The sequence below is a fragment of the Balaenoptera physalus genome (genome assembly GCF_965194825.1).
Source record: "Balaenoptera physalus genome assembly, contig: SUPER_3_unloc_7, whole genome shotgun sequence".
NCBI classification, from domain to species: domain Eukaryota; kingdom Metazoa; phylum Chordata; class Mammalia; order Artiodactyla; family Balaenopteridae; genus Balaenoptera; species Balaenoptera physalus.
The window spans coordinates 53,390-76,695 of NW_028126546.1; the positions used below are offsets into that span (position 1 = coordinate 53,390).

The 23,306-nt window shown below is 41.4% G+C and overlaps 1 long non-coding RNA gene across 8 annotated transcripts in view; it reads right to left on the reverse strand.

The window, feature by feature from the left end:
- The window catches only part of LOC309659104, a 51,190-nt gene extending 28,258 nt beyond the window's left edge, over nucleotides 1–22,932 (reverse strand). For 2 of the 8 annotated variants that reach the window (XR_014262590.1, XR_014262591.1), the window contains exon 1: nucleotides 22,774–22,932. This is a non-coding gene — a long non-coding RNA (uncharacterized lncRNA). Of the gene's footprint in view, nucleotides 1–7,743; nucleotides 7,759–9,820; nucleotides 9,946–13,660; nucleotides 13,765–22,773 lie in introns of those variants that run through there. The other 6 variants (XR_014262589.1, XR_014262593.1, XR_014262592.1 and 3 more) reach the window with 6 other exon arrangements.
- Between the last annotated feature and the right edge of the window lie 374 nt (nucleotides 22,933–23,306).

Here is a 23,306-nt window from a genome sequence, read left to right on the forward strand (position 1 = left end):
TAACATATTTGAAGACATAACAGCTGAAAACTTCCCTAACCTGGGAAAGGAAACAGACGTTCGGGTCCAGAAATCACAGAGTCCCAAACAGGATCAACTGAAAGAGGACCATACTAAGATACATTGTAATTAAAACGGCAGAAATTAAAGAGAGAATATTAAAAATAGCAAGAGAAAAAACAACAAATTACATACAAGGGAACTCCCCTAAGACTATCAACTGACTTTTCAGCAGAAACTCTGCAGGCCAGAAGGGAGTGATATGATATATTTAAAGTGATGAAACAAAAAACCTATGACCAAGAATACTCTACCCCTCAAGGCTATCATTCAGATTTGAAAGGGAGATCAAAAGTTTTACAAACAAGCAAAAGCTAAAAGAGTTCATCACCTTGAAACAGCCTTACAAGAAATGTTAAAGGGACTTCTCTAAGCAGGAAAGAAAAGGCCACAACTAGAAACATGAAAATTATGAAAGGAAAAATCTCATTGGTAATGACAAATGTACAGTAGTGGTAGTAAATCAATTACTTATAAAGCTAGTAGGAACGTTAAAAGACAAAAGTAGTAAAATCATCTATATCCACAATAAGTAGTTAAGGAATACACAAAACAAAAGGATGTAAAACATGATGTCAAAAACAGTAAACATGAGGACTGGGAGTAAAAATCCCAGGTTTTAAAAATGTGTTTGAACTTGAGAGATTGGCAACTTAAAACAATCAGGTAAATATATAGATTGCTATATATAAACCTCATGGTAACCACAAATCAAAAATCTATAATAATACACACACCAAAAAAAGGGGAAGAAATCCAAACATAACTCTAAAGATAGTCATCAAATCACAAGGAAAGAGAGCAAAAGAAGAAGAAAGGAACAAAAAAGAACTACAAAAATAACCCCCGTACAATTAACAAAATTGCAATAAGTACATACCTATCAATAATCACTTTACATGTAAATGGACTAAATGCTCCAATCAAAAGACAGAGTGGGGCTTCCCTGGTGGCGCAGTGGTTGAGAATCTGCCTGCCAATGCAGGGGACACAGGTTCGAGCCCTGGTCTGGGAAGATCCCACATGCCGTGGAGCAACTAGGTCCATGAGCCACAATTACTGAGCCTGCGTGTCTGGAGCCTGTGCTCTGCAACAAGAGAGGCCGCGAAAGTGAGAGGCCTGCGCACCGCGATGAAGAGTGGCCCCCACTTGCCGTAACTAGAGAAAGCCCTCGCACAGAAACAAAGACCCAACACAGCCATAAATAAATAAATTAATTAATTAAATTTAAAAATAAAAGAGTGGCTGAATAGATACAAAACAAGACGCAAATATATGCTCTCTACAAGAGATCTAAAGACACACACGAACTGAAAGTGAGGGAATGAAAAAAGCTATTTCATGCAAATGGAAACAAAAAGGAAGCCAGGGTGTAGCAATACTTATTTCAGACAAGATAGATCATAACAAGAGACAAAGAAGGGCATTACAGAATGATAAGGGGATCAATCTAAGAAGAAAATATGATAATTTTAAATATATATGCACCCAACATAAGAGTACCTAAATACATAAACCAAATATTAACAGACATAAAAAGAGAAATTGACAATAACACAGTAATAATGGGGGAATTTAAAACCCTGCTTACATCAATGGACAGATCATCTAGATAAAAAATCAATAAGGAAACACTGACCTAAAACAGCACATTAGACAAAGTGAACTTAACAAGTATACATAGAACATTCCATCCAAAAGCAGCAGAATACACATTCTTTTCAAGTGTCCATGTAATGTTCTCCAGGATAGGTCATATTGTAGGCCACAAAACAAGTCTCAGTAAGTTTAAAAAGATTGACATCCTATCAAGCAACTTTTCTGACCACAACACTGTGAGACTAGAAATCAACTTCAAGAAAAAAGACTGCAAAAGACATAAACATGTGGAGGCTAAATAATACGCTACTAAACAACCAACTTGTCACTGAAGAAACTGAAGATGACACAAACTGATGGAAAGATATATCATGCTCATGGATTGGGAGAATTAATATTGTTAAAAATGACCATACTACCCAAGGCAATCTACAGATTCAATGCAATCCCTATCAAAATACTAATGGCATTTTTCACAGAACTAGAACAAATAATTTAAAAAAATTTCTGGAAACACAAAAGACTCCAAATAGCCAAAACAATATTGAGAAAGAAGAACAAAGCTGGAGAGATCACAATCTCTGGTTTTAAACTATACTACAAAGCTCCAGTAATCCAAACAGCATGGTACTGGCACAAAAACAGACATATAAATTAGTAGAAAAGAAAAGACAGCCCAGAAATGAACCCACAGTTATATGGGCAATTAATCTACAACAAAGGAGGAAAGAATATACAATGGGGAAAAGACAGTTTCTTCAATAAATGGTGTTGGGAAAATTGGTCAGTTACATGCAAAAGAAGCAAACTGGACAACTCACACCATGCACAAAAATAAACTCAAATGCATTAAAGATATAAATGTAAGACCTGTAACCATAAAACTTCTAAAAGTGGGCTTCCCTGGTGGCGCAGTGGTTGAGAGTCTGCCTGCCAATGCAGGGGACACGGGTTCGGGCCCTGGTCTGGGAAGATCCCACATGCCGCTGAGCGGCTGGGCCCGTGGGCCACAGCTACTGAGCCTGCGCGTCTGGAGCCTGTGCTCCGCAACAGGAGAGGCCGCAATAATGAGAGGCCCGCGCACCGCGATGAAGAGTGGCCCCCACTTGCTGCAACTAGAGAAAGCCCTCGCACAGAAACGAAGACCCAACACAGCCATAAATAAATAAATAAATAAATAAATAAATAAAGTGTATAACTTTAAAAAAAAAAAACTTCTAAAAGAAAAAGTAAGAAGTATACTCTTTGACATTGGTCTTAGTAATATTGTTTTTGAATATGTCTCCACAGGCAAGGGAAACAAAAGCAAAAATAAACAAATGGGACTACATCAAATTAAAAACTTTTCACATAAGGAAACTATCAACTAAATGAAAAGGCCGCCTACTAAATGGGAGAAGAAACTTGCAAATGACATACAGTAAGTCCCCTACATACAAGCCTTCAAGTTTTGAACTTTCAAAGGTGTGAATGTGCGTTCCATCAACATCAGGCATGAGTGAAACTGCAGCTTGCCCTCAGTCTTCTACTGCTGACGATCCTTCAGCTCTACCCTCTCCCACCTCCTCCCCCTCTTCCAGTCAGTAACTCTTCTTGCCTGTTCCCTCGATGCCAGCTGTTGTACTGTACTACTGTACTTTTCAAGGAAACATACTGTAAGATTAAAAATGTTTTCTTTATTTTTTTTGTTTGTTTTTTATGTATTATTTGTGTGAAAGGTACTATAAACCTATTATAGTACAGTACTATATAGCCGATTGTGTTAGTTGGGTACCTAGGCTAATTTTGCTGGACTTACGAACAAATTGGGCTTATGAATGCACTCTCAGAAAGGAACTTGTTTGTAAGCAGGGGACTTACTGTAGCTGATAAGGGGTTGATATCCAAAATATACAAAGAATTCATACAACTCAACATCAAAAAAACAACCCAATTAAAAAATGGACAGAGGATCTGAATAGACATTTTTCCAAAGAAAATATGCAGATGGCCAACAGACACATGAAAAGATGCTCAACATCACTAATCATCAGGGAAATGCAAACCAAAATCACAATGAAATATCCCCTTTATATCTGTCAGAATGACTATTATCAGAAAGACAACAAGTAACAAGTATTGGCAAGGATTGGAAAAAAGAACCCTTGTGCACTGTTGGTAGGAATGTAAATTGGTGTAGCCACTATGGAAAACATTATGGAAATTGCTCAAAAAATTAAAAATAGAACTACCATATGATCCAGTAATTCCACTTCTGGATATTTATCCAAAGCAAATAAAAACAGTAATTTGAAAAGATATATGCAACCCTATGTTCATAGCAGCATCATTTACAATAGCTAAGATATGGAAGCAACCTAAGTGCCCATCAACAGATGAATGGATACACACACACACACACACACACACACACACACACACACACAGTGGAATATTACTCAGCCATAAAAAGAATGAAATCTTGCCATTTGTGATAACATGGATGGTCTAGAGGGTATTATGCTAAGTGAAATAAGTCAGAGAAAGACAAATTATGATATCACTTACATGTGGAATCTAAAAAACAAAACAAATGAACAAACATAACAGAGTCATAGATACAGAGAACAAACATGTCGTTGCCAAGGGGAGGAGTTGAGGGGGAGATAAGACATAGGTGAGGGGGACTGAGGTACACATTTCTAGTTACAAAATAAATGAGTCATGGGTATGAAATGTACAGTGTGGGGAAAATAGTAAACAATTATGTAATATCTTTGTATGGTGACAGATGGTAACTAGACTTATCGTGGTGATCAATTTGAAATGTATAGAAATATTGATTCACTATGTTATATATCAGGAATTAACATAGTGTTGTAGGTCAATTATACTTCAAAAGCAAACAAACAGACTCATGGAAAAAGAGATCAGATTTGTGGTTACTAGAGGCACGGGTGTGGGTGGGGTATTGGGTGAAGGCAGTCAAAAGTTACAAAACTTCCAGTCATAAGATAAATAAGTACTAGAGATGTAATGTACAACGTGATAAAGATAATTAACACTGCTGTACTATACATATCAAAGGTGTTAAGAGAGTAATCCTAAGAGTTCTCATCATAAGGAAAAAATGTTTTTTTCCCTATTTCTTTAATTTTGTGTTTATATGAGATGATGGATACTCATTAAACTTACCATGATAATCATTTCATGATGTATGTAAGTCAAATCACTATGCTGGACACCTAAACTTATACAGTACTCTATGTCATTTATATCTCAATACAACTGGAAAAAAATTAAATTCTAAAAAACTTGTTTGTATTAGTCAATATTGTGTAGGTTAGCATTCTCGAAGTGTGGTCTGGGGACATTTTCCGTGGGTCTATGAGGTCAGTTTCAAAATCAATGATTAAATGCTAAAATGTTATTTGCCTTTTTCATTCTCAATCTCTTATGAGTGTATTGTGGAGTTTTCCAGAATGTGATACTGCAGCTCTTTGAATGCAGAAGCAGACCCCAAAATCCAGCTTTATTCTGCTTAGCCAGACATTAAAGAGATTTGTAAAAACTGAAACAGTGCTACTCTTCTCACAGCTATTCTTTTGTTCTAGAAAATATATTTTTCATTAAGATATATTACTATGCTAATGTATAATGGATTCATTTACATATTTTTAAAATTTCTCAGTTTTAATATCTAAAACAGTAAATATCAATATATAGAACCCACATAAACAAAAGCCCACTGAGGTCCTGTTTTAAAATGTTGGCTTTATTATTACTTAGGTATGGTTAGGTCAATAGACCAGGAGATGACTGTCACTAAAGGGAAGTCTGTTCCCAAGAGTAGGAGGCCTGCCATGTCACACAGGGCCGCACAGGGCCACCCGGGAAGCACTAGTCAGTCAGAAGGTTGAAGGAGTGAGGGGAAAGCATGGGTGAGAGCCTTATTGTGGTTTTCGCAGAAAGGAACAGGCAAGGCAGGGTAAGCAGGTTTAGGGTTGGCTAGTTTGAATAATTTCAGCAGGCTCTTAGGTGTAGGGGCTGTCCTAGGGTTTCCTGGATCTGGCCCTGAGGTGACCAGGACAGGTGAGCACAGGCATACCTCGGAGATACTGCTGGTTTGGTTCCAGACTATTGCAATAAAGCAAATGGGGCAATAAGGCAAGTCACACGAATTTTTTGGTTTCCAGTACATATAAACATTATGTTTACACTATGCTGTAGTCTATTAAGTGTGCAATAGCATTATGTCTAAGAAAACAATGTACATATCTTAATTAAAAACTAATGCTGCTGGAAAAATGGCACCAATAGACTTGCTCAATGCAGGTTTTTCACAAGTCTTCAATCTGTAAAAAATGCAGTATCTGTGAAGTGCAGTAAAACAACATATCGCTGTATTGGCCCAAAGTATAAGAGCCCTGTGAGAGCTGGGTAAAGGGGGTGGTAATGGGGGCGGAGGGGTATGGTTTTGGATTGGTTAGCTTGCACATGAAAGGTATATTCACAAGGGGGGAGTTGGTCATCTCTAGGAATTAGCTAGTCCTCAAAGGAGCAGTCTCTCCTGCACTAGCAAGGTCCCAGCTGCCAGAGCATTGAGAAGACAGAAAGTAAAGAAACACAGTCAATACAGGTCCTTAATAGTTTTTAAGAGTGTAAAGAGTGTAGAGATGTTCAGAGACCAAAGAGTTTGAGGACTTCTTGGCTAGGTTATGCACAGTAAAAAAGAAGCCCCAAATCTCAACGTCTTACAGCAAAGAGGGTTGTTCGTTGCTCAAGTGAAGTCTTCACACTTCTGATAGGGGGCATACAGTCATCCCTGGGGATCCTTGGGGGATCTGTTCCAGGACCCCCAAAGGATATCAAGCTCTACGGGTGCTCAAGTCCCTTGTATTAAATGGTGTGGTACAGTCGGCCTTCTGTATCCGAGGACATGGAACCCACAGATGCAGAGGGCCTCCTATACAAAGAATAACAGAACATTTAAAAAAAAGTCATAATTTCAGAACAAAAAATCATTTAAATTGAATTACTTTAGTTTAATGAGAAACTCCCTATATTATCCTTATTTGCTCAACTTTTTATCATGAATTAGTGAGATTTCATCACTACTTAGGAAGAGTTCAGGGACTGGTGCTTGGAAATTTCTGACATCTAGGACAATTATGGATGGAAATGACATGAAGGAGAGGAAAGACCTTACCTTGTTTATATGCTGAAAGGACCCAGCAGAGAGGGGGAAGGCTGAACATACTGGAAAAAGAGACACCTGAGAGAACTCCTGGAGGGGGTGCAAGAGCAAAGGAGGGAGCGGTCTGAAAGAGGAGAGAGAGAGGAACCTCTCCTTCGAAAACTGGTTGGATAGGAGGAGAGGCTTCCCTTGAAGATAAGTTAGTTGAGGGAAGGAGGGAAGCTGCAGGAGTCCACCCCTAACGGCACTGATTTTGTCTATGAATCACAGGTGAGTTTACTGCTGGAGGTGAGCGGGGCAGGGAAGGTGGAGGGTTTAGGCCCATTGCAGGGCCTGGTGAAGGGAGCCGACGAAGCACAAACAACAGGAGATGAAGCAGAACCGAAGGCCCAGCTGAGTTTAGACCTTAAACCGTAACAGCATGAAACACACGGCAGCCTACCTTTCCTAACTCAGCTTCCTAACCCTGGCATTGAGTAGAGGTGGGGTTGGGGTGGGTGTAGGGAACTGATGTTTACTGAAAGGCTGTGTAGGGTGATGGTTAAGGGCACGGCCTTTGAAGTCAGCTGGCCTGAGTCAAAATCCTGTCACTTTCCTATTCAGTAAAATGGGGCCAATAATAGTCTTGTGGTGTTGTTTTACGTGGGTAACAGTGGTTTTGTGGAGTTGTTTCGAGGGCTAAATGACTATATGTATGCTGTGGATTTTCTTTCCACATCCCTGCTTCTGGGGGTTAAGGGACCCACCTAGGTTTCCTGATTAGGTGAGTGTAGGACTCTTGAAAAGGGACTGTTGGGCTGCACCCCGCAGGCTTGTAAGCCCAGTGTTTGCCCAGCTTGAAGACCGTAGAAGGACCCCAGAATCAGTGACGGAGACATCAATGGTGTTCATGGATAGGAGGATCTTACCTGTGGGAAGCGAGGTCCGGGCGCGACTCCCCACCCTGTGGGGCAGACAGCGGCCGTCTTCACTACCACGGGGAGAGGGAGGTTACCAGTTACAGGGGGAATTGACGTCAGCGTGGCTCATCGGTTACCAGGGAAACCAGCATGGGAGCCTGCCCCTCACCGCCCCTTTGATGAGCCAGCAAGGTGCGGACGTTCTGATCTAATGAGCGTTCCCAGCTGGGCCGGGGCGAGCATGCAGCCATGTACTGAGGAGGGAAGGTCAGTCAGGTGAGTAGGGGTCGGTGAGGCAGGGACTGGTCAGGCAGGGGACGCACAGCGAGCAAGGGAGCCGCCATCGTGGGGGGCTGACCATACAGGGACAACCCAGCTCCTCCGCCCTCCCTGCCCGTTTCCTTTGAGGCCCCTCCTCCGTGGTCCCCATGATCCTTTCTGCTTGTGGTGGGGAACGGAAGGCAGGTATACCTGGTTCTCCCCTGTTTTGTTTCCAAAGTATACTTTGGCATAATCTCTAGGCCCTACTTTCTTCAGGCCTTTAGTTTTATATCTCAGTTACCTGTTTTAGAAGTAAACTACACCCTGCCTCTCATTTGTGTTTTACTCTAATAATCCTAGCCTACCTATTCATCCACTTGCCCTCCAGAGAAGGACCTCTGGATCGCAGGGGGAGGTCACATATGTGGAAGAGGCAAAAGATAAAGGCATAAAAATATGTTTTAGGACATCTCTTCTTACCTACTAACTCCCTTAATTCTCCTGTGGGTAGATGTCTTCATCCCCCGAAAATACCCACCGCCGATGCTCAGAGGGGTCAGTAATGTGGGCAGAGTTACTTACGCAGCTGTTTACTGTCAGAGCAATAAAACAATTCTACGCCTGTGCTCTTCCACTTGGCGCTCTGCCCTGCCTCAAACCAAGGGCTGCACTGGTCCCGTGGCGGCCTGAGGGCTGGAGGCCTCGGAGGACTGGGGTGAGGGAGGCGTAGGTGCTGGTGGGAGACTAAAGAGCCTAGGCGAGAAGAGAAAGAGGGGCTCTATGCGCAGAGAAGCGGGGGCTGATGAACAGGGAGAGAAGGAAGACGCGGAGGAGCTGGAATCGCAGTGAAAGGGATGAGCAGGTGGGGAGGGGAAAGGAGGGATGACTTGTGGAACAATGGGAGGTGAAGCTGACGGTTTTACGGGGTTCACTTCCAGGTGATGACGAGTAGCCACAGGACTACTGAAGAGAAGCTGAACACCACTGGTGTGGAGGACACGAAGAAGCGTGAGTTCCAGCTGCTTGAGTGAAAGTTGAAAAACAGATCTGATGTCAGAGTCCTTTACAGATGCTTGAGGAGTGAGCTTGTGGTTGAAAACAGAGCAGGCAGGGGCCCGGGTAGCAGAGGCCCGGAGCTGGTGCAAGGCACGAGCCTCCCGGGAAGAGGGGCTGCAGAGGTAGAAAGAACCCTGGTTTTTAACTGTAGCACGTGGCAGTTCTCATCCATGACTCTGCATGGTCCTCCCAGCAATCCCATGAGATGCATACGGGGCAGGAAATAGACCTTCTCCGCGAAAACCAGCTGCGAAGCATCGGCACTGGGACGCAGACCACGTCTCCTGACTTGATCCACGCTGTCTGTAGTTTCCCATGAGAGTCCTGATCCTCTGCGTACTATTCACAGTAGGAGATCAACCTCTTAGAGAGAAAACTTATAGTCTCTACATAGAAATGAAAGAACTTTTCTCTAAGTTTTCTTCACCCCAGACTCTATGTTAAAAATCTTCAGGCTGTAAATTGTGAGAAAGAGCTGTTGGACTGTCAGGAATTGGTGCAGGTGAGGTTCTTATGGTGCCATCTAGTGTCCGTGATTGGACTTACAAAACTTTGGCTATAAGTATTCTGAAAAATAATTTATTTAAGGAAATAGCAAGTAACTGATTAATTTTGCAAAAGAATAGACATTAAAACACCTAATATTTTCCTCTCCCTGCCGGGAAGATTTATTAACCTGCCCTCTTGATCACCCCGAGAGTTAGACCAATGCAGTGAATTACTTCATTGCATAACACAGAAATTATGACCTAGTGAAGTCCAAGGTTACCTTATTTTCTTTTCACTATACCAGTTCATCCAAGACCTTAAAGATCATGAAGCTTGGTGCTAGAAGTGTCTGAGGCATTCAGGTCTTCATTCAGTAGAATGATGTATACAGCAGTGCTTCACAAACTATAAAATGTTAAGCAGAAGTATTATATAGAGCTATTATTTCACACATACGATTCCATACCCTTGACACACCTCCCTTCTAAGCCTCATAACATATTTATAAGATAAGAGTTGCTATCTAGACTTTACATCTGAAGAAGCTGAGGCTCAGAGATGTTATATGACTTGCCCAAGGTCATAGAGCTAGTTTTCTCTTTGCTGTACTACATTGCCACTATGACACTGATATAAGGAATTAATATGAATTTATTCAGCAGAAATTTATTAATGCTCACTAGTACCATCCGTTGGGTTAGGAACAAGGTATATAAAGATTTATGACTGTTGGGAACTGAATGTTTGTGTCCAACTAAAATTCGTATGTTGAAGCCCTAGCCCCTAATATGACATATTTGGAGGTAGGGGCTTTGTGGAAGTAAAGTTAAATGAGGTTATAAGGGTAGGGTCCTGATCCAATAGGATTACGTCCTTAAGGATAGGAAGAGAGACCAGATCCAGATCTTGCTTTCTCTCGGCAGGCACATGCAGCAAGAAGGCAGCTGTCTGCAAGCCAGGAACAGAACTCTCAACAGAACCTGACCATGCTGGCACCCTATCTCACTTTCAGCTCCAGAACTGGGAGAAAATTAATTTCTGTTGTTTAAACCACCCAGTGTATGGTATTTTGTTACGGCAGCCCAGCCCAAGCCAACTAAAACAATGAATATCTACTCCCCCTAAGCTGCTTCCAGCTTTGTTAGGGAAGTCAGTTGTTAGATAAATCACAACCCAACTTGCTGAGATAGATGTATGGACACCTCATATTTCTAAATGATTGCCTTAGAAAGAATCCTGATGAGACTGGTGGTGACAGGCTACCACAGATGTCAGACAGCTCTAAACTCAAATACATTTAAGAGATGACCTCTTACTTAGAGGTACCTTGTCATTAATAAACATGGACTTTCTCTCAGAACCCCGTGTGCCCTCTTTGCGTAGGAGATGGGATGGAGTTGCGGAGCCAGTGACTAAATGTGGCTTTGGGTTCTGGTTCAGGAACAGAACCTGTGGTCCTCAGCTGCTACATCTATCAGATGAGATGGTTTTGACTAGCTGCCATCTGAGGCAGTCATCTGAATCTTTTTGCTCACTTTGTCCCTAGAAGAGTTTTGAAAAACTGTGAAACTGTTTCCACTTTTGAAAGTTGACATCTAAAATTTTCCATTAGAAATGTAGTTTTAAAGAATGTCATTTCCATTATACTATAAATGTTGACATTTTAAAATAAAATCATCACATGACTCTTATGTTTCCAGTACCATCAAAATAACATATTTATTAGAAATTCACTATCATTCATAAAAAAGACTGCCTTTCACATCATTCCTTTTTCTCAATGAAATATTATTTTCACTCCATTCTCCATTCCCAGAATTTTATGTAATGCAGTGTATTTTTATGTTTGAAAGTCTTTTAAAATTAAAATTAAAAATTAAAATTACCTGAAAGTTTTATTATCATAATTATCAGTAGTTAAAATTTGAAACAATATATGATAAATTTTGATAATAATTACACATAATTAGTAAAATTTTATTGGATCCATCTCTCAAAATCTATTGATGAATGTTATTTATTGTTAGAAAGAGATACAATTTAATCTAGATTCAATTCCTATTTTGGGGTTTTACAGATATAAGCACTCAGAGACACTGTTCTCATAAATAGATGAAAATAGTTTTATTATAGTAAAGTCATTCAATTATTTCAACTTCTGAATTGCATGCCAAAAGTATCTCACAGTAATCTCTCATTAAATGTTATTTTAAATCATCAACTTTAGGTTCTCCATCAAATTTGTTGAAAGCAAAGAATTAGAAACCCCCTGAATTACAAAAGGATTGATTATCCAGTCTTTACAGTCAATCTGGGACTACTATAGGACAATCATCTCACTTATAAACACTAATTCTAAGGAAGAGTGCTAAGTAAGGCAGAGAGCCTTGCATGTCACCTGGATGACCTAAGATGCTACCAATGTTTCTTACCTATACTCTGCTTGGTTCTCTCAACACTCTCCCTCAGGAGCAATGCTTTCTTTGAGTAAAATTATCATCACTCTTATAACCACACTCTACATTATATCTGAATGAACATATTGGCCAAACTGCTCCACTGAATACCAAAATACCCACTCTTAAAGAGAAGAAAAGGAAAGACACAAAGCCTGAATGCAAATTTTTGATGCCTTATTTTGGAGACTTCTCTGAAAGCAGAAGTGCCATCCATTAGAAATACAATGTGAGCCATATATGTAATTTAAAATTTGTTTGAAAAGCAAAAAGAAGCAGGTGAAATTAATGTTATATGTAATGCAATATTTCCAAAATATAATCATTTCAACATTCAGTCAATATAAAAAGTTAAAAATGAGGTAGTTTTACATTTTTTTTTTTTTTGGTACTATTCCTTGTAGTATTTTATACAAGCAGCAAATCTTAATTCATACCAGCTACACTTCAGGTGCTCAATATCCACATGTGACTAGTGACTATTGTATTGGGCAACACAGCCCTTGAGAGACACACTGTAGTAAGATTTGGGATGGATAAGAGAGCAGTCTTTTGTTTTTGTAAAGTAAGAACATGGTGAACATAAGCGAAGTGGTCAGAAAGGAAAATAGTCCTATCCATGCCCTCGTACAGCTGTGAAAGGTATCTTTCACCCCAGGGCCTATGCTGCACAGCTGTATGAAGTGGCCCTGGTGTACCTCAAGAGATAGAGGTACCCCACTTTGAAGATCATTATTTTAAGGTGAATTCTAGCTGCCAGGGTCTTTGGAAAATGATGCAATGATAATGAAATTATGCCGCCTTATCTTCTGGAGAAGACCTAGTCAACTATCCTCTAAAATTCTGGAGCAAGTAAAAAGAAAAAATTCATGAGACAATGATTAGCAAAAGATCTAGAAAGCCCTTGTTACTTTGTCAGCAATATCCTGGTATGACTTTTTTAAGTCATACCAAGTATGGTTGACAACCTACCTTATTGCAAGTGGAGAGTTTTTGGTAATAGTAGGGTGATGTTTTCTCCTCTGACTTTGATGGAGACAAGACGAGGTTATATGAAAATCATCAACCTAACATCAGATTACTCTAGGAGGTGAAGATTTCCTATGTTAGGGCACAGAAATGACTAAGAATCTCTTCCTTACCTCTATTTTCTTAGGAAACTTCTACAATTTGTCCCTCTAGCTCTTTCTAAATTCCAGTGTACAGTATGAATGTTGGGCTTCCTTTCCAAAGGAACCCAGATGCTTGTCCTAAAAGGTAAGTATAAAGAAGTACTCTATGATACTGTCTTAGTTGGCTTGGGCTGCCATGACAAAATACCATAGACTGGGTGGCTTAAACAACAGAAATTTATTTTCTCACAGTTCCGGAGATTGGGAAGTACAAGATCAAGGTGCTACCTGATTTGGTTTCTGCTGAGAGCTTTCTTCCTGGCTCTCAGATGGCTGCCTTCTGTGTCCTCCATGGTAGAGAGAGAAGTCTGGTGTCTCTTCCTTTTCTTATAAGGACACCAACCCTGTCAGATTAGGGCCCCACCTTTATGACCTCATTTAACCTTCATCACCTCCTCACAGGTCCTATCTCTAAATGTCTTAGTGAATTCAAGCTGCTGTAACAAACTACCATACACTGGATGGCTTAAACAACAGAAATTTATTTCTTACAGTTCTGGAGACTGGAAGTTCAAGAGCAGGGTGCCAGTACGGTTGAGTTCTGGTAAGGAAAGTTTTCTGATTTGTAGACTGCTGACTTCTCCTTATATCTGCACCTGGCAGAGAGCAGAGAGGAAGAGCAAACTTTCTTGTGACTCTTTTTTAAAAAATTAATAAATGTAATTTATTTTTGGTATTTATAATTTTTTACTGAAATATAATCAACTTACAATGTTTCAGGTGTACAGCAGTGATTCAGTTATATATATATATGTGTATATATATATATATATTCTTTTTCAGATTATTTTCCATTATAGGTTACTACAAGATATTGAATATAGTTCCCTGTGCTATACAGTAGTCCTTGTTGTTTATGTATTCTATATATAGTAGTGTGTATCTTTTAATCCCAAATTCCTAATTTATCCATCCCCTCTCCTTTCCCCTTTGGTAAGTGTAAGTCTGTTCTCTGTGTCTGTGAATCCATTTCTGTTTTGTAAATAAGTTCAGTTGTATCATTTTTTAGATTCCATATATAAATGATATCATAGGATATTTGTCTTTCTCTCTCTGACTTACTTCACCTAGTATGATAATCTCTAGGTCCGTGTTGCTACAAACCATATTATTTCATTCTTTTTTATGGCTGAGTAGTATTCCATTGTATAAATATACTACCTCTTCTTCATCCATTCATCTGTCATTGGACATTTAGGTTGCTTCCATGTCTTGGCTATTGTAAATAGTGCTGCTATGAACATTGGGGTGAATGCATTTTTTTGATTTAGAGTTTTCATCTCTTCCAGATATATGCCCAGGAGTGGGATTGCTGGATCACATGGTAACTCTATTTTTAGTTTTTAAGGAACTTCCATACTGTTCTCCACAGTGGCTGCAGTAGTTTATTCCTACCAACAGTGCACAAGGGTTCCCTTTTGTCCACACCCTCTCCAGCATTTATTATTTGTAGACTTTTTGATGATGGCCATTCTGACTGGTGTGAGGTAATACCTCACTGCAGTTTTGATTTGCATTCCTCTAATTATTAGCGATGTTGAGCATCTTTTCATGTGCCTGCTGGCCATCTGTATGTCTTCTTTGGATAAATGTCTGTTTAGGTCTTCTGCCCATTTTTTAAAATAGATTTATTTATTTTTATTTATTTAGTTTTGGCTGTGTTGGGTCTTCGTTGCCGTGTGTGGGCTTTCTCTAGTTGAGGCGAGTGGGGGCTACTCTTCATTGCAGTGCATGTGCTCCTCATTGTGGTGGCTTCTCTTGTTGCAGAGCACGGCTCTAGGTGTGCAGGCTTCAGTATTTGTGGCACTCGGGTTCAGTAGTTGTGGCTCACAGGCTCTAGAGTACAGGTTCAGTAGTTGTGGTACATGGTCTTAGTTGCTCCGCGGCATGTGGGATCTTCCTGGACCAGGGCTTGAACCCATGTCCCCTGCACTGGCAGGCAGATTCTTAACCACTGCATCACTAGGGAAGTCCCTTCTGCCCATTTTTTGATTGGGTTGTTTGTTTTTTGATATTGAGCTGTATGAGCTGTTTGTATATTTTGGAGCTCAATCGCTTGTTGGTTGCATCATTTCCAAATATTTTCTCCCAGTCTGTAGGTTGTCTTTTCATTTTGTTTATGATTTCCTTTGCTGTGAAAAAGCTTTTAAGTTTAATTAGGTCCCATTTGTTTATTTTTGGTTTTGTTTCCATTACTCTAGGAGACAGACCCAAAAATATATTGCTGCGATTTATGTCAAAGAGTGTTATGCTTATATTTTCCTCTAGCAGTTCCTGTACTCCAAAAACTATACGATGAAGATGACACAAACAGATGGAAAGATATACCGTGTTCTTGGATTGGAAGAATCAATATTGTTGAAATGACCATACTACCCAAAGTAATCTAAAGGTTCAATGCAAACCCTATCAATTTACCAATGGCGTTCTTCACATAACTGGAACAAAAAAATTTTAACTGTGTGTGGAAACAGAAAAGAAACTAAAGAGCCAAAACAATCTTGAGAAAGAAGAACAGAGCTGGAGGAATCACGTGCCCTGACTTCAGACTATACTCTAAAGCTACAGTAATCAAAACAGTATGGTACAAAAAAACAGACACATAGATCAATGGAATAGGATAGAAAGCCCAGAAATAAACCCATGCACTTATGGTCAATTAATCTATGACAACGGAGGCAAGAATATACAATGGAGGAAAGACAGTCTCTTCAATAAATGGTGCTGGGAAAACTGGACAGCTACATGTAAAAGAATGAAATCAGAACATTCTCTAACACCATACACAAAAATAACTCAAAATGGATTAAAGACCTAAATGCAAGACCAGATACTCTTGTGACTCTTATAAGGTACTAATCTCATTCATGAGGACTCCACCCTCCTGACTCATTTGATCCTAATTACCTCCCAATGGCCCCACCTCCTAATACCACCCCATTTGAGTATAGGGTTTCAACACATGAATTTTGGGAGGACACAAATATTCAACTCATATCACCAAATATAGTTACATTGGGGGTTAGGGTCTCAACATATAAATTTGGAGGGGCCATGATTCAGTCCATAGCAGATATTAAGGCACTAAGGGTATGGAATTCCATTTTAGAAGCTCTTCAAATAATTTAAGATAATCAGCTGCCTGAATTATTTGTTTAGGATGAAATTCTGTTTAGCTGGAGGCAAAAGACTCATTTAATATTTTCCAGAATTCCAAGTCTTTTTATAACATCATCCTCTGTCGTCTCCTTATGTATGAAATGGTTTGAATTTCATGATAAAATTTCATGATGACACACTTCTCCCAAGAAAAACTCTTGTGGACAATTTTGGGGGTTTTTAGGTAAACTATTACTAGTGCAAGATATTTTTTAATGAACTATTTCTAATTTTTTCCCTGTAAAGTTATTTCTTCTAGTCTCAGAACTGCAAAGACATAGTAGCTCCCACCCCCAAAGTCCTATTTAAAAATAATGAGCATTCTACAATCAAGAGACATGCTGAAAAGGGGGGGGGGTGTCTTTCAAATAAATACACAGGTATTCCTAGAGTAGTTAATTTTTAAGTGAAACTAGTGATACTTCCTGCCAAGCATGAGTATAGTACATGAACCTGTGAAACTAGAATAAACTAAAAAGTACCTGTGACTACTTTCGAAACTGATGTACGGAATACACTTGTAGTCTATTTTTTATAGCTGTGACATTGGGAAATTCCATAGAGTAAAAATATAGGGTGTTTTAACTTTGCTGTAAAATACGAGTTTTTGGTATTGAAGAGGGAGATATGCATCCAACTTGTACTAAGTTCCTTATAGAGAATTTAAAAAATCAATCATTCCAACAAATAAAAACTGTAATGGCTCAGTAGTATTCTTCATGAACAGTTACTGTAAATAAGGGCTGAAGTATTCAAAGAAAAGGAGCTCAGAATCTTTCATGCATTAACTATTCTAGGCAAGACCATTGAAGAAGTAATATCAGTTTGAGATGGTTCAAAATATGTTACCAAGTCTAAGGACTTACACATTATTATATCACAATTTTACTTTTAGTTATCTAATTTAGGAATGTTTGATTCTAAGAAGAAGCTGGAAACTAACTGGAATTGTCTCTAGCAATGTTATTATATAGGCTTTTACTTAGGCTTATAGATTTTTCTGCTATTTTTTATTCATCTTGACATAACAATAGGCTAACTGTAATTATATCACAGTCCATGGGCTTATGTTTCACAACTCCCTCTTAGAAACTCTGATTTAGTTTGTGACTTATTTAGTTTACACACTTGTTCTCTAATAATTTAGTTCTGTAATGCTGGTTAAAAAATTTTTGGACATTCCCAATATGCACATATACATTAAAAATACACACACATACCTCTGTGTTTATGTACTATGTATACTATAAAACACATACACAATAGCAATTTTAAAGGATTAAAGATGAAATAATTAAATCTTTCTATTGAAGTACAAAATAAGAACATGATTTGACATTCTTCCTTATTTTGGAAAGTCTTGGTTTATCATTTTGTGACATGGTGATTTGAGTTTGATTTCTTTCTAATATAATAGACTTTGGGGGGGAATAGTTTTAGATTTATAGAAAAATGGATATGATAGTACAGAGCTCCTATATACCCTGTACCCAATTTCTCCTATTACTAATATCTTACATTAGTATGGTATACTTATTACTTAATGAGCCAATTTTGATCCATTATTATTAACTAAAGTCCATAGTTTATTCATACTTCTTTTGTTTAACCTAATGTCTTTTTCTGTTCCAGGACCCCATCCAGAATACCACATTACATTTAGCTGTCATGTCTCCTTAGGCTCCTCTTGAGTGATAGTTTCTCAGACTTTTCTTGTTTTTGGTGGCCTTGACAGTTTTGAAGAGAACTGGTGAAGTAATTTTTAGGATGCCCCTCTAATGGAGTTTGCAATTTGTCTGGTGTTCCTCTCATTAGACTGGGGTTATGGGTGTTTGGAAGATCACAGAGGTGCGGTGCCCTTTGCATCCGATCACATCAAGGTTACATACCATCAGTATGATTGATCACTGAGCTCAGGTCGCATTGTAACCTGGCCCATGGGTAAGTATTCATTTCTGCTAAGGTCCGTCAGCAAGCCAAAACTTGTTTCTCACAAGGAGAGTAGTTATCTTCACAGGATGGCAGGGCTTTGCTACAAAATCCTAAAGGTTTGCATTGTGATTCACTTATATGTACTTGCCAAAGACTCCAAATATCTCTATCTGCCACTTCAAGCATCACTGGGTCAACTGAATCATATGACCCAAGTGGAAAAGTAACTTGCACAGCAGCCTGGACCGTTGCAGAGACTTCTCTTCGCTCACTTGGTGTTATGCCTCTTTTTTTTTAACAGTAGGAGGGGCCAGATGTAACAACTTATCCTTCACTTAGAAGTGATATCTTGATATACTCAACTCCAAGGGACCCCTAGAAATTTCACTGAGGTAGAAGGCCTCTGAATTGGGGGGGGGGGGATTTACTTCCCATCCTCTGACATGCAAATATCTTACCAATATGTGTACAGTAATTGGTACTTCCTGTCTACCAGGACTAATCAGCATATCATCATCAACGTAATAGACCAGTGTGATGTTCTGTGGAAGGGGAAGGGGATTTAGTCTCTGCAGACTAAATCATGACATAGGGCTGGAGGGTTGATATAACCTGTGGTGGGACAGTGAAGGTGTGCTGCTGACCTTGCCAGTTGACTCCTTCCGGTGGTCTTTTTCAACACATATAAAGGAAAAAGCATTTGCCAGATCAATAGCTGCACACCAGGTACTGGGAAATGTGTTGATTTGCTCAAGCAATGAAACCACATCTGGTTTAGCAGTGCAACAGGGATCATTACATAACCGGATTTACAAAAATCCAGTCATGCTCCAAGATCCATCTGTCTTCTGCACATGCCAAATAGGTGAGTTGAAAAGGGATGTGATGCATATCACAACCTTTGCAACTTTCAAGTTCTTGATAGTGGTACTAATCTTTGCAATCCCTCCAAAAATGTGGTATTGTTTTGGTTTACATTTTTATAGGTAGCAACAGTTCTAGTGGCTTCTATTTGTCCTTTCCTACAGTAACAGCCTTCACTCTACAGGTCAGGGGACCATTGTGGGGATCCTGCCAGCTGCTGAGCATGTCCATTTTTTATGCATTCTGGAACTGGGGAAATAACCACAGGATGTGTTCAGAGACCCACTGGGCCTAACATAAGATGAACCTGAGCTAAAATTCCACTGATAATTTGACCTTCACAAGCCCCTACTCTGATAGGTAGATACAGTGATATTTTGGGTTTCCATGAATTAGGTCAAACCCACTGTCTACTAAGCCCCAAAAGTCTGGTTATTTCCTTTCCCCCAATGCACAGTCACTCTTGTTGATGGCTATAGGACCCTGTGGGGTAGGCTGGGGAAAAAATTAACACTATACATTTTTGGCACTGAAGTAGGGTCCTTCCTCAAGAAGACCTGGCCTCCCCTTCATTCAGAGTTCTGGGTATGTAAATTGGCTCAAGCCTGGGAACTGATTGAGGGGCTGTGACTTTCTGTTTTGGTGACACAAGTTAGGGTTTCTGTTCATAGACCTGGAACTCTTCTGCTTATATATTTTTTGGCTGCGCTGTGCAGCTTGTGGGATTTTAGTTCCCTGACTAGGGATTAAACCAGGGCCCTCGGCAGTGAGAGCACTGAGTACCACCAGGGAGTTCCCAGAACTCTTCTGCTTATAAAGACCAAGTAAGAATTTAGTAATTATCCATCTATTTCTTTTCTAGGGACACCATGAGCAACTAGCCGATACCATAGGTCTTTGCGAGTCAGATAATTCTGATAACTGCTTTGGCTCAGCTGTCCGTTACAGCAACCACACTGGTCCCTACCTGCCACCCTGAGATCCCATCATCACCACTGCATTTAAGAATCTGTTTGATGATAACAGATTCCATTGTAAGATACATCTGAATACAGAGAGGAGCAATTGCAGATCTCTTCAAGGTGCTGGGACTCACTTCACAAATTACTTCTCATAGTCATGTTGAAGGGGAATGTCCTCTGGACCCTCCTGAGGTGGGTGAGAAAGTCTTACATGATAAATCAACTCTAAGATTCCCATCTTCCCAAGACTTTGGAGATCTTCCTCTACAGTATCCTAGGCAGTTCTGGCACTTCAACTTCATTTAGTGTAGACACTTTTGGGTGGAAGGAAGTCAGTGATCAATGGTGTTTTTGCCAGTTTCTTCTCACAGTGAGTCCACTGGGCTCTGAAAGCCATCTTGTGGTTATTTTCTTAGTTCCACAGGTACAACTGGAAGAGACATACTCAGCAAACAATCAAACAAACTTAATCTTTTTCTAACCCTTTGAGGTAAAATGTATCTGCTTTGTAGGCTCTTATCAATAAATTCAGCCTGATAGTATTTTACAAGCCTTCATCTTTATCCCTGTATTAGTTTCCTAGGGTGGTTACTGCAAAGTACTACAAACCGAGAGGCTTAAAACAACAGCAATTTATTCTCACAGTTCTTGAGAGGAGATATCTGAACTCAAGTTGTCAGCAGGGCCATGCTTCTCCTGAAGGCTCTTTGGAATAACCTTTGTCTTTTCCTAGCTACCAGCAGCTCCTGGCATTTCTTGGCTTCTAGCTACATCACCCCAATCTCTGCCTCCATCTTCACATATCCTAATTCCTTCTGTGTTTATATATGTCTGCATCCTCTCTTCTTAAATAAGGATACCAGACATTGGATTTAGGACCCACTCTAATCCAGCAGGACCTCATTTTACCTGATTACATCTTCAAAGATTATTTCCAAATAAGGTCACATTGCATTTCCAGTTGGAGAATGAATTTTAGGGGACACTAGTCATCCCACTATAATCCCACACCCTTAACATCCATACAAAATTCGACTGCATATTCTTTTGTATGCTCTGAATTTTTTTAGCATGTGTATTTTACTTTTTCAAATAAAATTAAAGTGGAAAACCCGCCACAGTTCTTTGCCATAAAATGCAAGTATTCTTTCCAGCCAGTTTCTCCCTTTGATGCCCATTACTACATAGTCTCCCTATATTGGTTTCCCTGTCCCTTTTCCAACCTTTTCTCTAACTGCAGACAAAATGACCTTTTAAAATAATCTCCTTCCGATCTTTCAAGGAGGATCAAACACAAGGTTTCCCGTTAGCTGAAGGAGGCTTTTCAAGATCTGGTCTCCAGTACCCTTCTTCCAGGTTCATCTTTCAATAAAACCCCATTATGAACCCATTTTACCCCAGAACCCCTTGTAGGTTTCCGAACTGCCCAAGCCATTCCCTTCCTCCATACTTTGGCCCTGTGCTCTTTGCCCCCTGCACCCATGACTGCTGCTCATCTTTAGCAGCTACTCTGCTATTCCCTCCCTGGACAGGAAACATTTTTGTCTTCTCATCTTTGAAGTCTGTTAATATTTTCCCTTTGCTCTTGCTCCTTCTCAATCAAATTTCCTATTTGGTTTTTTTTTAATAGATTTATTTAATTAATTAATTAATTTATTTTTGCTGCGTTGGGTCTTCGTCGCTGCAGACTTTCCCTAGCTGCGGTGAGCGGGGGCCACTCTTTGTTGTGGTGCATGGACTTCTCACTGCAGCAGCCTCTGTCGTTGCAGAGCATGGGCTCCGGACTTTGGTAGTTATGGCACGAGGGCTCAATAGTTGTGGCTCGCAGGCTCTAGGGCACAGCCTCAGCAGTTGTGGCACGCGGGCTCAGTAGTTGTGGCACACGGGCTCAGTAGTTGTGGCTTGCGGGCTCTAGAGCGCAGCCTCAGCAGTTGTGGCATGCGGGCTCAGTAGCTGTGGCTCGCGGGCTCTAGAGTGCAGGCTCAGCAGTTGTGGCACGTGGGCTCAGTAGTTGTGGCCTGCAGGCTCTAGAGTGCAGGCTCAGTAGTTGTGGCATGTGGGCTCAGTAGTTGTGGCTTGCAGGCTCTTGAGCACAGGCTCAGTAGTTGTGGCTCGCGGGCTCTAGAGCGCAGGCTCAGTAGTTGTGGCTCGTGGGCTCTAGAGTGCAGGCTCAGCAGTTGTGGCAGGCGGCTCAGTAGTTGTGGAGCACGGGCTTAGTTCCTCAGCAGCATGTGGGATCTTCCCAGACCAGGGCTCTAACCCATGTCCCCCGCATTGGCAGACAGATTCCTAACCACTGCGCCACCAGGGAAGCCCCCCAAATTTCCTATTTGAAAGAATGTAGTCCAACAACACACACACAAGCAGCTACGCTGGCCCACCGGCTGGGTAGGACCGTGTCCCCCTTCTCACGGAGGGGATGGCTGTTAACTCAGCTCTGGAGCGACAAGCGCGGCACCACGCCGAAGGCCAGAGCCCGCCGGGCTCCAGGCTCAGGGCGGGTGGTGACGGCATCGCCCCTGGGAGGCCGGGGAAGCCGCACATCACCCACTCGGACCACATCCCTCGCTCTACAGCCGAGGAAACTCCTCCGGCGGAGGGCGAGGCTCCGAAGCCCAGAGCGACACTGTAAGGCGCCCAAACATGTTAGTGCCCTTCACGCCCCAGGCCGGCCCTCTTCCTCCTCACCGAGGCCGAGTCCCGCCACTTGTCCAGCGCTTTCTCTCTCTCACGCCCGGGTACGCGAGGACGAACAGCTACCGCGAGCCTGAGGTCAATGACCGCGCGCGGGGAACTCTGGGGCGGGCCGGCGGCGCGCGGGGGTGGAGCACTCGCCAAAGCGCTTCGCGTGGGCGGTCCTCTCGGGCTGCTCGGCCCGCGCAGGCGCTTGCGCGTGCGCAGGCGCTGCGCAGGCGCGTGCGCAGGCGCGTGCGCAGGCGCAGCCGCGTGCGCAGGCGCAGGCGCGTGCGCAGGCGCGTGCGCAGGCGCAGGCGCAGGCGCGTGCGCAGGCGCAGGCGCAGGCGCGTGCGCAGGCGCAGGCGCAGGCGCAGGCGCAGGCTCCGCGTCGCAGGACTCCCGGCCGTCGCGGGCCGCGCCCACTCGTCGCGGGTCAGAGGCCGCGGGGCGGGCGGTGGTGACGCGCGCGGAAGCGTCCTGTGCGCCGTCGGTAGCCGGCAGGCAGCAGCGCTGCAGTGGCGGCCACTGCCGGGTGCCCCGACGGG